Raw genomic sequence first — 18,012 nt, forward strand, 5'->3', positions numbered from 1 at the left:
GTCCATCCATTGTTCTTTTTGCACCACACATATCCATGGCAAGCTGGGAAAGAAATGTAAACAGAAACATTCCCAAAAAAAGACCGGGTCAGAGGTTTGAATGAGGGCCCTACATCAACTATATTTGTACCAAGAAAATACATATATAGTTCTAGCAAGGTGATATATGGCCCCTGTGAGATTAAAAGCAATATGTGGGTGTTGAGACCTATGCTGGAAAGGTTGTGGCAAGTGGGGTGATAGGATGCATCAGGCGCGCGCTCCGTCATCCTGTACAGAGACATTGGGAAGAAACATCAACAAACATAAGAGACATGGACAGGAGTCTGCCAATCTCCAGAATCAAGAACGGTGAAGGGGAGGGGCTGCACTCTTAAAGTGGTATACACAACAAGTTTTTCCGGTATTACCAGGAGCGGTGTGCTGCCTGCCCGGCCTCCAGCCACCGGAGGACGAGGCCAAGGCCTTTTTGGATGGGCGATGCCGACTCGACAGGACGCATCACGAATATTGCACTGGGGGAGCCTATCACTGAACTGGACATCAGAGCGGCCATTAAAGAACTGGCAGGGGGCAAAACACTGGGGACAGATGGGCTACCAGTGGAGCTTTACCGCACCTAAGTGATCCAACTGGCCCAAAACTGGTGGCCATATATATGGGGCACTCGAAAGTGGCTACTTGCTGCACACCACTCCGGACACCCTGCTTGTTTCAATACTTAGAAAAACACATCAATTCCCGAGCTCCAGTCACTTAATAATCAAATACAATCAATTAATCCACCTAGGGTTCTTGTCAGAACTACTGACTATCACACGCCTACAAGTGTGACGGTTCAGACTATTCCAGGCCCCGAAATCTATAAGAATGGCTTGTACGGCCAGTATTACTTATTTCTTTAATGTATACTGAATTTATAAACAACTGCTGCTGTGCTCATCTCTAAATTAAATAAACAGCGCTACCATGTGGTAGACTGTTATAGGTGCCGATGTTGGCAATTAAGTGCCGGTGCCCAGCCCCGGAAACCACCGGCTCAAGTTAAGCACAGCCTGTACAGAGATATTATGCAAGAAAGTTGTGAAGGATCTGGGAACGCACGGTAGACATGCACAATTTACTCACCGTAGAACTATGTCTGCTGGGGCTGTATGCACGTAGGCCTGAGAAGAAAGGGGGTAATACATAACTTTCCAGCGCAAAACAAGTTTTGCGCTGAAAAGTAAAATTAAAAAAACAAAAACATTTTGCTGGCACAAAACACAGCTCAAAAGGTTTGCAAATCTGGCCCAGAGTTTGTTAAACGTGTACGGTGGGCAAAAATATGGAATTTATACACAGCGGGAAAGATTAATAATGAATAGATTAAAAATTGAAACATAAAGCTGCCATTTAAAACATATGAGACAAGATGGCTTCAGAGGAAAGGTACAACCGCAATGTTGGATATATTGAAAAGTTCAACACGGGACGTCTACACCTAAAAGTATTTAAGAAAGTTAAGAGGCATGTATGGTATTCACACGGTCAATGGCGTATCGATAGGTATAAAACAGCGCAATGCACGGACAGGGTCATCTAAAGAATCTTGGCGCGCCGGGGCCAATCATAATTTGGGGACTCCTGCTTGGATAAACTCTGAATTTATTAGGCATTTTCAGCTCACTCACACCCTTTGCAACTAGGATCTGATCATTCACAACCCTCTTTGCTGGCCCCCAAACCTTTAAGGGGACCCCAGTCATTCAGGGGGGCTCCATTTAGTGCAAAGGCTTTGCATATTTATGAGACATTGGATACCTGGAAGCCAATTTTCATACTGTGAAGGGAGCCCCATCTTGTGTTTTGCTACTGTCTGGAACTGTCCTGAAAACTTAATGACGGGGTCCCTAAAAAGGTGGGGGCCCTGGGCCTGAGGCCACTTAGCTCAAGTCTTAAAACGTCTCCTTAGCACCCGCCAGAGACGGTCAAATCAAACAAAGTTGTTAAAAGAAGAAAGGAAGGGGCCTCTCACCTGCGCTCCCGGTCCGAGCCGCCCGAGGCCCCGCAGCCACCGAGGAATGCGGGGGAGGGGGGGGGAGGGGTGAAGGGCAGTAAATGAACACATTCCTGTCTGTTTATGAGCGAGAGAGCTGCGAGTACCGAGGGCCTGGCTGCGGGCCATGCTCGCCCCCTCCGGTACGGCAGCATCAGGCAGAGCGGAGGCCTCTCCGTGCACCAGCACGTCCACGGGGGAGGGTCACAGGCACGAATTTCATCTAATGTAAACTCAGTCCGTGCTGTCACAACAGCTGCTTGGGTGAGTGCGCCCACAGGGGCTGCCTTGCGCCCTGATTTTCAGTCTCAAAGCAGGTGTTGAGCCACTTTAGCAGGATGGCAAGACATTCGGGTACAACATTCTTTTTTTACATTTTTTATGCACATCCGTGGAAAAGGTATGCACAGTTCGCTTCGGCAAAACGTGGTCATATTTATAATTATAATGCGTGTTTTAGATACCGCTTGAGGCTGTTGAGTGTTGCAGCAACGTCCGAAAGTGCATGGTTCTCATTTTGTTGTTCGGAAGAGGATGAAAGTCTGAGCCAGCCCTGCTGGGATTCAATCCTGTGACCTCAGGTTGCACCTGGCGTGGAGGCAATAACCACTGAGCCATCTCTTGAATCGTTTCAAGAAGAACTCGGTGGCACGGTTTGAGGGTGCAGGACAGGTGCAGTTGCGCCCCGAAAACTGCGCACCAAGAATCTTTTCGAGTCACTCGAGTCTTTGGCAACGGAATATATCATCACATGGAGGGTCTCTGTTCCTTTCTCTTTTTATAAGGCAGCCCGAGTGCTGTTCATGTGATGTTTGTCACAAACACGTCAATACAGTTGCTAACTGCTTATGTACACTTGTCGCCAATGTATTAGTCGTCGACGGATGTTTGAATTTCTATCAGACCTTTTTAGAGACAACTCTGACTGGAATTCCCCGGATATGACGCCAGTCTGACCAGCCCCCCGGAGGGTCCGTGTCCTTCTCGGACAGGTCAGGCCTCTCCCGTCACTGCCCCCCGCTTCACCCGTGACCTAATGCTCGAGTCACCGCACGACTCTCGCGGTGACCCACCCGACGCTCTGGTTTATTATTGACTAATTTTAACCAGTTTCCCCGCACGTCTCCTTTCGGTTACTGCATCGGGTTCGTGAATCACTTCCAGGCTCCCCAGCTTCCCTAAACTCGAGCTTTCACAGCCTCCCTGGGAGGGAGGAGGCCGGAAATGAATCCCGTGGACGCAGACAAATGTCAATATATCACAGGGGAGCCCACGGTCTGCAACGGGCCTAAAAATAAACCATGTCGTCATTGCTGGTTGGGAGGAGGTGTGCTCGCCGGTTCCTGCTTACTTAAGTTTCCATTAAGGACATTAATCCCAGCTTGGCATCTAACCAAAACCGTGTGATTCTGAGCAAATCCCGTTGCCTCAAATTAGTCTCGGAGTGTGTGCAGGTGTGTAATGCTGGGTAAGGACAGGAGCGGTCACTGTGTGAAGGAGAGAAAAAAAATGACTACTGTCCTATATACCTGTCCACACCCCAAGCACCACACCCTAGTCTGTACACAAAATAGTATCAAAGGGACAACACTCTCTCCCTCCCTCCCTCCCTCCTGTGCCCAGCACCCTGTGCATGAGCTTGTCCTGAAGCAATACATATTTTCTCTTTAAATCCCTCGGCTCCTCAATGAAGCCAGGTTGACTCTCGGATACTAAAAATATAATGAACACAAAGACATTACGTAAGAGTGCGACAACTGCCAATCACTCCAACCACAAAACCCCGCATAATAACTCAGTAAGCACCCCACACCCAAATCTAAGTGGGGGGTCATATTTTCCATCAATTCTCCCAAAAACTTTTCGTGGCGGAGCATTTTCTTTTCTTTGTGTTTGAAGAAGGAGAGATGAAGAATTGGATCCTCGCCTGCCCTGTGAGCACCTTTTTTCACACCTTGTGTCTCAGTACCACTGCTCCCCAAAGCCCCCCCTCGAAGCCCCCCAGGAGCTCCTGGTTAATTCATCATCATGGACCCAGTAGCAGAGAGATCCAGGCGGTTCCCGAATCCCTGTGCTCATGATCAATTCTCCCTGGTGCGCTCTGCACAGTCTACGGACCATGAAACTAGAGGATTTCTCCCACTTGTCAGAAAATTGTTCCAACGGATGCCTTTACGCTTGTCGTGTGGTGCATCCCCACGTGGGTCACTGGCTACCCCGGTTTGACTCGATGACTGAGCGGCGGATGTCAGCAAATTGGCAAATTTTCTGTATCCCAATCTCAGCAAATCTGAATTTCTACCTGTCGAAGCCATATTTCTACCGAAGGATGGTACTCTCCGACTCAAGTTCAGCATCCTTGGCCAGGAACCTCAGCATCAAGCTAATCTTGCAATGGAAGCACCCATCATAGGGGTGTTTTTGGTCATTGATGGCGAGGGCCCCGGATCGGAGGCACAGGATAGTGGAGAGAGAGTGGGTGGATGTCTTCTTGGTCTATGTCGGCTTCTGATCATGTGAGACTGCGGAGAAGCTTCTGGTGGGACACGATAAAACTCCAATGGGACTTTACAGGAACAGACTTTTTAGGTGCAATCAGTGCTTAATTTGTCAAATAAAAAAATTGAAAAATATATTGTGCCAGGGCCCTTCTCAGGAGACCACTGCAGCTTGCGCCACCCATTACCCCTGCCTTCGCTGCCAAATTCCAGCACCAACACAGCTACTAAACATCACACTCCTACAAGTGAGACAGTTCCGCGATTCCAGCCCACCCAAAGCTATAAGAATGGCCTGGACGCCAGGTATTATACATTTTTAATGTATATTGAATTATTGAACATTTGTTGTTGCACTCTTATCAAAATTAGCCAAACAGTGCCACCATGTGGCATACTGTCATAAATGCCGGTGGTGAGTACTGGGAAACACCAGGCTCAAATTAAGCACCAGGAGTACTGGTCTCCCACTTTGGGCACTATCTTCCCCATGAACTGCTGGGTTCGGGAACTGTTGAAAAAGCTGATACTCTAATCCTTCGCTCCCTGGTCTGGTGAACGAGGACAAGGCTTGGAGGCAGCTTTAGAAGCCACCGGTAATTGGCCGCGAGGAGCCCTGTCCTCTGACGAGCTTGAGTAGGAGGAGGAAGTGAAGTAGTAGGAGAAGCACCAGGTGCAAGGGAGGGTTTGAGGGACTTCTATGGTCCAGACCACAACCAGGGGATGCAAACTCAGCCCGAGTAACATTTACGGCTGTAGGTAGAGAGAATTCCCAAATCTCCCATATCAGACAGCAGGGGGTGCTTTCCCTCGACTCAGCTCTCCTCTTACAGAGTTCTTGTGTGCCTTTGTCTAACTGAAGGCACCACCAAGACCACAACTCCCAGAATGCACTCATTTGTTAAATATAGCCCATGACCGAAAGCTTGGCGTTGCATCAGCATGCAACTATGTAATCAGCCTACTATAAGCTAGAAACGTTGTTTCCTGCGGTAGAGTACATCCCTGGGGTGTTTTCTGCGCCCTAATTAGGCGTGCATCACACAGCTACTCTGAGAGTTTCCGGGTACGAGTGCAGAGCTGTGTCAGAGCCTGCGCATACCACAGGCCATGAGCAGAGATCAGCTCAGTGAGCTAAACTTCCTCCGCTGAGGCGTGCAGGGATCTGCAGGGCACAAGTGTGAAACCCAGCAACCCAGCAACCCTGCCTCCATCCTTCTGAGGCTGGTCAATTAAGTGATATTAAAGTGAGTAATAGGAACATGTATTCTTTATATACAGCGCTTAGAAACGCATGACTGCTGCATGATACGTCATATCAAGTTCTGTAATATTCCATAGTAGCTATCAGCAGACACACGAGTTTAGGGACACACTGTACCCCTCAATGACTGTTTAGGATTTATTTGTAAACGTATTAAATGCTGGGAGGGTTAAGGTGTGGTGGAGTGGGCCATCTCCCAACAAAGTGGCAGCTAGCCAGTCTGGTGAATTTAGGGTGTCAATGACAACAATGCACTCTTCTTACGATGGAAGGGGCACCTTACACTTTATGGCGATGCCCCTCTCTGCAAACCTCTAAATAAGGCATTTGAACCTGTCAAGTGCCGGATTAAGTCCCTTTCCTGGATGGGAGTGGAGTGGAATAGCCTTCACATTGGCAGGGGTGTAGCTAGGGTTAAGGATCTCTCTACAAGAGCATTGAAAAAACAAAGTGAGAACAAAGTTAGCAACTGTCTGCATACAATGGGTGCAGATTTTTGCCAGAACACACCCCTGTATTTTAGTGTGAGAAGAGGAAATTCACAGAAGTTTTCCAGGAGTAAGTCTGGTTAAGCTTTCTGAATTTTTGGAAGTTCACAAATCTGCAGCTATGAAAGGCTGTAAATCTCTGGGTGCTGATGCACCCATGTTGTTTAAGACTAAGGCGCTGGGGTACTTGCATTCCAACAGTGTCTTCAGGACCTGGAAATCAACCGCCATCTTCAAACCCTGCGCAGATCACTGACCATGCTTGTAACTTCAAATACACAACACGCGTGTGTGCACTCAGACATGCAGAGCTCCTGAGATACATGCACACACACAGATGCACTCTGAATTATACTATTCAGATACACATAAAGTACCACAGAACATCATACAAACAGCACTGAAAACACACATGCAGACACACCAGTACACATAAGAAAACGCACACAGTCACAAATATGCACATAAATGTAAACACAAATACAGACAGAGCACATACATACACAAGCAGCTGCACAGACACTGCCACATACAAAGAAATCTACTTTCCACTTACATACATTAATGCCGAAACCCATGTATGTAGCCTTACATCTAGGCACACAAATGCATATACTGAGACCAGTATAGCAAGTACACAAATGCACAATTTCAGTGCACACTTCTATACATGTACAAACGTATTCAGACTTTTACAGAGTGACAAAAGCGTATACTTCCAGAGATACTTATTCAACAGAATCAGGGATCCCGGGTGGGTGCCCTAAGAGGGTAGACAGGCCTCCTTGAAGAGGACGGAAGGGATACGTCCTCCCCATCGTATACTCAACAGACCAGACAGTATCCCCTCCGGAACCAGGAGGATTCCTAAAGAAGAGGTAAAGTGCAACAGAAAGGGAGATTGGACAGTACGCCAGTTGATAGTCGACCCGCTATTGTGGGTGGGAAGGGAAAGAGACCCTTTTCTTAGTATACCCCTCACTCAGTCTAGTAGTGTCATGCTTCATCATCGGGTTAACCCCAACTCCTAAAGGTCGGGTGGGCTCAACCATCTTTCAGAGATCACTGTTCGAGATACACACACCGCACAGATACAACTGCAAATGTATATACCTGCACACATATGAACAGATAAAGGAAAAGACACCTATGTTCTGTTTTTATGGCATTAGAATGTCACTTTTCCCCACATCAGAGCACTTGAGGCAACACGCTACAGTATGCAAATACAAAAGGTACTACCAAGATTGAGAAAAGGGTGGCAGCACACACAACGTATGCAGACTGTGCATCAGGACGTAGGTGTGCTAGAGTGGGAACCAATATCGCAGAGCACTCAGCCGCACTATTGTCGGGCAGTGCTTTATGTTCAGGTGGATAAGAACTGACAGACCACACTGGTGCGCACAAAAATGTGCTGATGTATACAGACGTGGGACATACTTGTGCATACATGCCACACCTGTATTTACACATAAAACACGCAGGTGCACATACACACCAACCAATGGTGCATTGTCACTGACCTGTAACATCACACAGATGTTTAAAACAAGCTTGCATACACAAGAAACATAATATGCATATATGATTGTATAGATTTAGTCGGTCATCTGGTGATTCCGGACTCCTCGTGATGGCCAGACCTGAGGTCGTGTTATTGTCTGCCTACCTGGTGGAGGGGGGCTGCACCTATGGACTCTGGACAGGGCTCGGCAGGCCTTGAAGGCCAGCCCCCCTGAGGTGTCTGTCAGCGTGAGACCGTTCAGAGTGGGGGGTTTGAGGGGTCCCTGGAGTGACTCTTTGCCGGTGACTGGGGGCGGGGGGAGCCTGCAGGGTCCCGGGGTCCTAAGTACGCTTGGGGTATCCTTAGACAGGAGTGATGGCGCCCCTCCCCTGCATTCTTGGTGTCTAACACACACCACACGTAAGTACACACAGAACACACGTGCAACCCACTAAGAAATACGTGTACACACACGAAGAGAGTTACACCGCGAGTTAGTGCTCCACTCAGATATACACACACTGCACTAGGCGTCTGTGCCACTGAGCTGTCAGGACCCAGCCGCCCCCGAGCACTGGGGGTTACCTCCACACCCCAGATTGTGCCTGTGAGCGCGCACTGGTGGGCGCTGTGCGCGGCGTCGAGGCGCTCACCTGCTCCCGGATCCGCTCCCGGCATTGCCCCTGACGCCTCCTCTGTGTCCACAGCGCTCAGTCCAGGGTGTGGCACCAGCCGCCCGCCGCCAGAGGTGCCCGCCCAGACTCAGCTCCAAAGAAACTTTTCCCAAATTTGGGGCCCGAGTTATACTTTCTGCCCTGCTACGTCACGGGGCTCGGACTCGCGGCCTCTCCTCCTCCGCGCACAGGGCGCTGCTGTTGTGCGCTCCTGTGGCTGCGCTTCGTGATCTCACAGCAGACCACGCCCCCCAGAGGACGCGGGGGCACACGGCAGCAGGTACAGGAGCACACGTCCTCCTCTGCAGTGTGCGCTGCACAGACATGGCGTGCGTCCCCGGCTGGTTGCGCGAAATACCCAGCGCAGTATTTTACGCAGAAGTGTGTACGCGACACATCGCGCACATGACACAGACGTAATGGAAATAGAGAAGTCGCTACTTCCCAATAGATTACTTCATCACCGTGCTGTGTCGTGTCCACTCCCAAAAAATACAGCCAATGCTTGTTATTACTGTCCCTTTTAAAATACAGTGACCCTCACCGGCAGTTCTAATACTGTCCGGGCTATGGGAAGAAAACAGTTCTAGTGAGAAGCAAGAACCGGTCTGGTACGGTCTCATGGCAAGTTTACGAGTCCTGTCCGGAAGTGAGTGCGGTACTGTCCTTTAAAAGTCTACCAGTCCTACCCAGAAGTGAGTGCTGGTGCTATCCAATCAAAAGTAAAGCTGACCTGCCCAGAATGAGTGCTGGTACTGTCCCGTCAAAAGTATACAAGCCCCGCCCAGAACTGATTGCCCATACTGTCCCATCAAAGGTAGAGCAGTCCTACCCAGAAGTGAGTGCTGGTGCTATTCCATCGAATGTAAAGCAGTCCTGCCTAAAAGGGAGTGCCGGTACTGGACTATCAAAAGTATAGCAGCCCATCCCAGAAGTGACGGCCTATACTGTCCCATCAAAGGTACAGCAAGCCTGCCCAGAAGTGAGCGCTGGTACACTTCCATCAAAGTGCTGGCCCTGGTCCAATAAAAGTATGGCATTCCCTACCCAGAGGCGAGGGCCTCTACTGTTACATCAAAAGTATAGCAGTAAAGCTGACAAGAGGGTCTAGGTACCGTTCAATCAAAAATATAGGGGTCTAGGCCAGAAGCGAGTGTCAGTACGTTGCCAATAAAAGTATAGGGGTCCTGGTGAGAAGCAAGTGTACCATACACAAAGGGGATGATGGTGTATAGTAAAATGGTGGCCAATGTATTATGGCCGGTTATTAAACATTACTATATTGCTAATGTACATGGTTTTACTCTGTAGCTGTACGTCATGATACAGACACAGCATTCGCCTCTAATATTAAATGAATCCCTTTTTTCAAAACGAACACGGAGTTATATAAACTTTCCCCTTGATTTATTTTTAGACCCAAAGGGGTCTATGTCGTATTTTCGGCGAGCCACCGTGTGACAAATCTAAAGGAAATTTTTAATAGGTGAGCTTTACAAATATTATGATAAGAGTGCCTGGCCATATGGATAAAGTACAATATGATTTGACTGAGATTTTAAATAATTTTTTAGGCGCTGCCAGATAGAGTATGCCAACCTGTCACGAAGGTCTGGATTGAGCATTAGAAGATTCTGGAATGCTCTGTACTGTCTAGCGTGAGGTAAATCTGAGTTTTACTATTGTACCCACAAGAAGAATGAGAATAATCTGAAAGGTTTTTAATGCCTACAAGAATGGAGTACCAATTTGTAGTATGTAAAAAAACAGTCCAAGAGAACATCTATCGCAAGAGGTGTAAATATTCTCATATGCCTTTGTAGAATGTAATGTTTTTATTGAAAAGATCTATATGAAGCTAGATGCTCGTATTTAACGATGAGTTATTAATCGGAATGCAAATTAATAATTGGTTGGTTTGAATGTAATGTTGGACTACTAGCAGGAGCAGTTTAGTCGATGATGATGTAATTAAGAGTTAGATATGGTGTATCTTATGTTGTACATTTTTTATTTTGCAGATATACCGTAAAATGTGGGAATCTATATTTTTTTCAATCCTGAAGAAGGTGTTGGCTTGTAATCAAGTTGCCAAAACCGAAACGCGTTGATGCCATTCTGAATTGTGACACGCTAAGTCATTGGACTATATAACTTCTCCATCTCAAAGATATTTATACAAATTTGGAGTTTGATTTAATTAAGTCTGACTATTGTGTCCTATTCTATTTTAATTAGAAATATTTTCTATGTTTTATTCCCACTGTGTTATGATTATTTGTATAAATTGTGTTAGGATATGTGCATAATCATTTAACTGTTAGTTTGTTTTTTATAAATGTTACAATAAATTGTACACGTTTTTAATATCTGACTATTTTTGCATCATTTTCGCTCTTGCTTAACTGGATGGATTGAAGTAATTTTGTTCGATGAGGTTGAAAGTGTATCTTCTAGCTTACAATTTGTCCAAAGTGGACACTGTATTTGACTTGTGTCAGTATATTGCCATTAAAAGTATAGAAGTCCTGGTGAGAAGCAAGTGTCGGTACATTGCCATTAAAAGAATAACAGTCCTGGTGAGAAGCAAGTGTCTGTACATTGCCATTAAAATAATAACAGTCCTGGTGAGAAGCGAGTGTCAGTACATTGCCATTAAAAGAATAACAGTCCTGGTGAGAAGGGAGTGTCAGTACATTGCCATTAAAAGTATGTAGGACCCGGATCCCCCAGCATGCTCCCTCCTTATAACCTGACAACCCACATGAGAATCAACCACAGAGATTTGTGTGGGTGTAAAACGGCCATGTTTAATATTTTGACATTTCATAAACATGACAAGGCATTTCAAAATTCATTATATACAGTTATCAACACAATTTTATTCTTGACTTCCTGATCTTCTTCCGCCAGATTAAGATTCTAATCCTCCAGCACTAAGGGGGCTTCCGGCTCCCCTTCTTCCATGCCGTGCATCCACGCGAGGTGGAACCCACCTGCGCCCCATGAGGAGTGGGCCCCCAACCTCTGATCCTTGTCCGCCTTCTCCAGGGGCCCACCCTCCGACCACCAGGCTGACCAGGAACCCAGAAGGCTCGTAACCTGTCGCTCTAGCCTCCCCAGCCGGGGCCCTATTTCACAGCGAGAGCTTACCGTCTCCCCCCTCAGTGCTGGCCTAGGGAGTACGCAAGGCAGACTCCCGTCCATTCCGTCGGTCAATTGTACTGTTCCAAGGTCTTTCTACCGCAACACGCCCCCCCAATCTACTGAGCTAAAGGGACGGGTGGGTGGGAGTTTAAAAATATGCAAGGGGATGTAGGAGGGAGACGCTTCTGTGAGGCCGCCACCGGTCCGGTGCGACAAAGGAAGGAGAGGCCGGGGTCCCTGCCCCTAGCACCTAAATAGGTCACCAAGCTCCTCCCTCTGTCACACCGGAAGTGCGTCCTCCTGCCCCGGAAGAGTTAAGCGGCCGGTCGCCCATTGGGGCAGACCGGCCACCCCTATCTAGATAAGTTAGGGGCGGGGGCCGGGGGGCCGGGCCCTAAGTGCGCGCTCGCGATGCTCTGCTCGCGCTTGGCAGTAGTCTTGGTGGGAAGCGAGTGTTGGTACGTTGCCATTAAAAGTATTGGGTCCTGGTGAGAAGCGTGTGTCAGTACATTGCCATTAAAAGTATAGGACACACAAACCCCCCTAGGCAGCTCACAAAAAGCGGCCACAGGCTACAAAGGCCTGGTACACAACGGCCATACAAAAAATTCCCTCATGGCATCAACCTTAATTATCAATCAACATTGTTCAAATGTTTTTAAAAGATCATTTCTAATTAACACGGGTCCACTACTTTATTCAAAATATATTTGATTTTTATTCAATTTTTTCACCACATATCAAAATTACTTTTCATATTTTTTATATATATTTCATTTTTGAATTTTCATTGAATTATTCTTTTCAGTTGCATTTGCTAAAAATACATATGTACCAAATTTGATGTACAAAAAACATTTTTCTCAGGTTTTTCCTCTCATAAAAGAATCAAAGATACCCTTGTAACCACACACCTATCATCAAACATACATCACACATTTATTCCTATCCACACACTTCACTACACACTTGAACAGTCAAGACAGTTATGGCCGAGATACCCGCCACCCCCTCTCAACACAATCCCCAAAAGGAAGGGAAACCGGAAACTGTTCTTAAAGTTTTTGGATGTGGGATGGAGTGACCATCCCGGCCGTATTTATTAAAACAAAAGATTAAAACATTAAACGTTTTTATGTTATGTACAATTTCATTATCACATTACGATGTTTGGCTAACCTTAACATAATCTCTAATACAGAGGTTCTCCTAGCCGAACTAGCATCCTACAAAACATTCTCTAAGAATACTGAAATTGTACATCCTAACGTTTAAGGGCCAACGGCAAGGTCATAACCGGTGTCAAGATCCCTAACCAGACTTACCCCTCCCACTTAGGAGGGGCGATGGCACAGGGGCTTACCACAAGTGCAACTACTAACAATTTCCCTTGACTTGACGGGGGCACTTAAGACTCGACGCCATTTAAAGGTCGTTCGAACACTTGTGTGTGGTATCTAGAAGGTATCGTTGACCTCTCCCCACCCCACACAACTTACCGCATCTGCCGTCGCAGATGACACTAGCCCCGGGAAATTCCCCAGGAGGGGGCTGTAACCCCTCCTACAAAGGAAGGGGCCTTGACCGCCTTTCCTTTACTTCCGGCGACCCGCCCTTAGACGGGACCGCCTCCCCACTGAGGGGCCAATGGCCACCTCTCCCGAGCGCTCCCATCCGTGTTGGGTGACGCCCACTCATAGGGATCTACCAATTAGTGCTCACCGATCATGACCTTACCGCCTACCAAAAAATAAATACGACAGTTCTTCAACCTATGAAAACATTGGTCGCTACGACCGAAGGAACATGCTAAAAATGCAACATCACATCAAATCACTTTAATCATAACAACCTAAACGATATTCACCATCTTTATTAACTACAAACTGCTACTGTTATAGCCTGTAAACGAAACGGAAAAACAAACTTATCAATTCACTTTATTGCACAACAACTTTGCTGTCCTCAGGGGCTGGTGGGTGGGTCAAAATTGGCTCTTCGTTCCGTCCCGAGCTCACGTGTAGCGAGGAGGTGCAGCTTCGGAGCACAAGAACAAGAGGACGTCTTCTGGTCTTGCACCTTCTTTTATCCGTCTTCAGGGCGGGCGAAAACCCGCCCCTGCCCGCCCCGGGGGCGTGGCTGGCTGCGTCGGTGTCTAGGCCAGCCCACTCTAGGGCGGGAAAAGGCGCGCCCCGGCTACGCCGCTTCGGGCATACCAGCCGAGACGCGCCTCCCGCCCAAAAATGGCTTCCCGGGGGGATCGAGGCACTCATCCATACGTTCGGGGGGACCGAGTGGTCGCCCCTTTCCATATGGCCGAGATACCCGCCACCCCCTCTCAACACAATCCCCAAAAGGAAGGGAAACCGGAAACTGTTCTTAAAGTTTTTGGATGTGGGATGGAGTGACCATCCCGGCCGTATTTATTAAAACAAAAGATTAAAACATTAAACGTTTTTATGTTATGTACAATTTCATTATCACATTACGATGTTTGGCTAACCTTAACATAATCTCTAATACAGAGGTTCTCCTAGCCGAACTAGCATCCTACAAAACATTCTCTAAGAATACTGAAATTGTACATCCTAACGTTTAAGGGCCAACGGCAAGGTCATAACCGGTGTCAAGATCCCTAACCAGACTTACCCCTCCCACTTAGGAGGGGCGATGGCACAGGGGCTTACCACAAGTGCAACTACTAACAATTTCCCTTGACTTGACGGGGGCACTTAAGACTCGACGCCATTTAAAGGTCGTTCGAACACTTGTGTGTGGTATCTAGAAGGTATCGTTGACCTCTCCCCACCCCACACAACTTACCGCATCTGCCGTCGCAGATGACACTAGCCCCGGGAAATTCCCCAGGAGGGGGCTGTAACCCCTCCTACAAAGGAAGGGGCCTTGACCGCCTTTCCTTTACTTCCGGCGACCCGCCCTTAGACGGGACCGCCTCCCCACTGAGGGGCCAATGGCCACCTCTCCCGAGCGCTCCCATCCGTGTTGGGTGACGCCCACTCATAGGGATCTACCAATTAGTGCTCACCGATCATGACCTTACCGCCACAGGTCCGGATAGTTGACCGGCTATCCGGACCCCCCACAAAACTCCTACCTAAAGGTCATGTTCCAAAGATTTTAACCAGGCTAGGAAGTCTCCTATGAGTAACTCATTCCCCGCCCTCGACAAATGCACACCATCCCCCAGATACATACTGTCATCATTAATACAATTATGCGAGATCGAATGCAATGCCTTGGAACGGAACAACCTACTCACTTTGTTATTCAATTTTCTAACCGAATGATTCAAAGCAGGGATCGAGATAGCCCCCCGCCACACTTTTCGTGGGATCATATGAGACCATGCGATTAGGCACCCCGGAACTCTCCTCGCTAACCAACTTACCGTGGAAAGCATAGCCTCCAGGAGAAGTCGTCTACCGGTGGTGACCAAATCATTGCCCCCCAAATGCACTATGACTATGGACGGCGGTGACCTCATCCGCTCTAACAAGCCCTCAAAAAATTCCTGAAACTGGTCAATACAGAGACCGCCCCTTCCGTAGAAGGACACTCTGTACCCGTATTCCTCAGGTACGTGAACCATGTCACCTGCTTTGAATACGTCTGCAGCCCGTCTCACGTATGAGTGGCCCACGACCCAAACCTCCTTCCTCACAGCCGGTGACGTGCGACCGCTGACCTGGTGTTGGGTCGACTGCTCAGTCTGCCCTGCCGCGTAGGCTTGCGCAACTGAAAACAAACAAAAACAAGAGGCGTGAGTACATGATTACAGTTTCACAACATGTGCAATCGCACGTACCTCTTATAACAATTGGAGGACCAGCGCCCCACACGTTTCACTTGTTCTACATTAAGACCTCTGGCTGTAGCTTCAGTGGCAGCCCCTATACGAAAGGAGTGGGTCCCAAATTCGCCCGGGTCCAAGCCCGCTGCAGCAATGGCCATTGCAAGCACCCGTTGAAACTGAAACCTCGTCAGCGGGGTGGCGTCTGCATGCCTCAACAATGTCCCTCCCCATGATGCCACCCTTCGTGCTAGGTAATCTTCTAAGCACTGTACCGGACACATGGATGAGTCGAGGTTCCTGCGGATGATCGTGCAGTCCCCTCTCCCATCTTGGTCAGTCTTGGACCTGAGAAAGGAGACAATCATCGCATCACCCCTGATCTGGACATGCTCCCTGCACAAGCCCCCCGTCACGTCCCGTTTGTTCCTTGCAACCAGCTCACTAACTCTCATAGCCCCGTGAAATGCCAGCGTAAATGCAGTCCGGAACAAACAGGTCTCGAACGGGGACGAGCATGTGTTCGGGAGCGTGACCAGTAACTGGGACAACCTGTCTAGACCTATCGGTCGTCGTACATCTACTCTGCGACCCTCTAGACGTTGCCACCCACGTAGCGCTTTTTGTACCGTGAAAGACGCTGTTGGGTCCAGGATGCCATGGGCCCTGGCAACAAAGGAAATGGCGGCACGATGCCTTTGGGCCGTAGCCACCGATTTCCCAGCCCTACGTAAGGACATCAGAAAAAGTACTACCAACTCCTCCTGACCCCAAAGTCCTCCTCTCTCTGCCCCCAAAAAGGCTAAATAGGCCTGGAACGCCCCTTCATATGCCTTCCTTGTCCTGGGTGCTAGACTCTCTCCCACGAGGTGACGAAGTTCGGGGCACCGAGAGACCAGAGAGCTTCGGGGAAGGGTGCCGGCTCCGGGTCCGCTGAAGGAAGGAAACCCGAGAAAGCCTGCATGTGAAAACGAGACAGTGCATCAGCAGCCTGATTCATCACCCCTGGGACATGTTTTGCTCTGAATACTACGTTCAGTTGCATACACAGTAAGACAATTTCTTTGAGGAGCCTCAAAATCAACTTACAACGGGCTGCCTGACTATTGATGCATTCTACCACGGTCATATTGTCGGACCAGAACACAACAGAATGATCTCTGAACCCTTCTGGCCAGGTTCTCAGGGCCACCAGAATGGGAAATAGTTCGAGGAAAGCGATGTTACTTGTCAGCCCCTTCTCGTGCCACCATAGGGGCCACTTTTGTGCCGACCATTTTGTGCCGAAGATGGCGCCAAAACCTACGCTTCCTGCTGAGTCTGTCCATAGCCCAAGCTCTTCAGAGGAGACGGCTGGCTTGTTCCAGACGACCCGGCCATTGAAGTCCGCCAAGAATGCTAACCAAATCCGCATGTCCTGGCGGACCTCGGCCGATAACCTTGTGCGATGATGACCCTCCTTTAAGCCAACCATCGTTTGGGCAATTGAGCGGGAAAAGGGGCGAGCCATTGGTATCACCCTCAAGGCAAAGTTCAACTTTCCCACTAACTGTTGCAACTGATGCAGTGTAACTTTGGATGCCTTTAAACATACTTGGAGGGCTGCCCTGAATTTCGACACTTTGCTAGCTGGTAAACGGAAGCACCCCTCCCTTGAGTCCAACTCGATCCCCAAAAACTCGAGGCAAGTCGTGGGACCCATAGTTTTACCTGGTGCCAATGGCACGCCAAGATGATCCATTAACACACAGAATTCAGCTAAGGCCCGGGCACATTCGGAAGTACCGGCGGGGCCAAGGAACAGAAAATCGTCAAGGTAGTGCATTACATTTCGGAAACCCGTTTTCTTAGTGAACACCCATTGCAGGAAAGTACTGAATTGCTCAAAGTAAGCACATGATATAGAGCATCCCATTGGCATACACCTATCCATGTAAAATGACCCCTGAAACCCGAATCCCAGAAGACGCTGATCGTCTGGGTGTACCGGAAGCAACCGGAACGCTGACTCGATATCAGATTTCGCCATCAACGTCCCGTGCCCCAGGCGATTCAAGATGGCTACCGCCTCATCAAAAGATGCGTATCGCACCGAACAAACTTCTGGCTCAATTGCGTCGTTCACCGAAAGACCATATGGAGAAGATAGATTATGAATTAAACGAAACTCACCCGGGTCCTTCTTGGGGACCACCCCTAACGGAGAACAAACGAAATCCGGTACCGGGGGCTCACTAAACGGGCCGGCGACCCGTCCCCGGCTAACCTCTTTCTGAATTTTTTCTTGCACTACAGATGCATGTTGTAAAACGGAAAGTTGATTTTTGCACATCCCTACACCCTGAAAGTCCCCTACCGGGATGCGGAAACCATGTGTAAAACCGTTCCGCAGCACCCCGGCAGAAGTGCGATCCGGGTATTCGCTGAGCCAGGGAATCATTGCCAAGGTATCAATCGGGGTTGGTAAAGGCGCCCCTCGGCCTAGCTTAGACCTGTTTGGCGCCTCCCTTACCCCCATTCTCACTCGTTCTGGCTCTGCACGATGACTCAGGATGGGACGACCCACACGTACTACACTCATGTTT

The 18,012-nt window shown here is 48.5% G+C and overlaps 1 protein-coding gene across 1 annotated transcript in view; it reads right to left on the reverse strand.

Moving 5' to 3' along the window:
- The window catches only part of LOC147678599 (low density lipoprotein receptor adapter protein 1-B-like), a 73,938-nt gene extending 65,144 nt beyond the window's left edge, over nt 1–8,794 (reverse strand). Inside the window, exon 1 of the mRNA XM_086946052.1 lies at nt 8,449–8,794. The gene's annotated coding sequence lies outside the window, so the exon portion shown is untranslated. The remainder of the gene's footprint in view (nt 1–8,448) is intronic.
- Nucleotides 8,795–18,012: the final 9,218 nt, after the last annotated feature.

This window comes from Lissotriton vulgaris, chromosome 12 (assembly GCF_964263255.1).
Source record: "Lissotriton vulgaris chromosome 12, aLisVul1.2, whole genome shotgun sequence".
NCBI lineage: Eukaryota > Metazoa > Chordata > Amphibia > Caudata > Salamandridae > Lissotriton > Lissotriton vulgaris.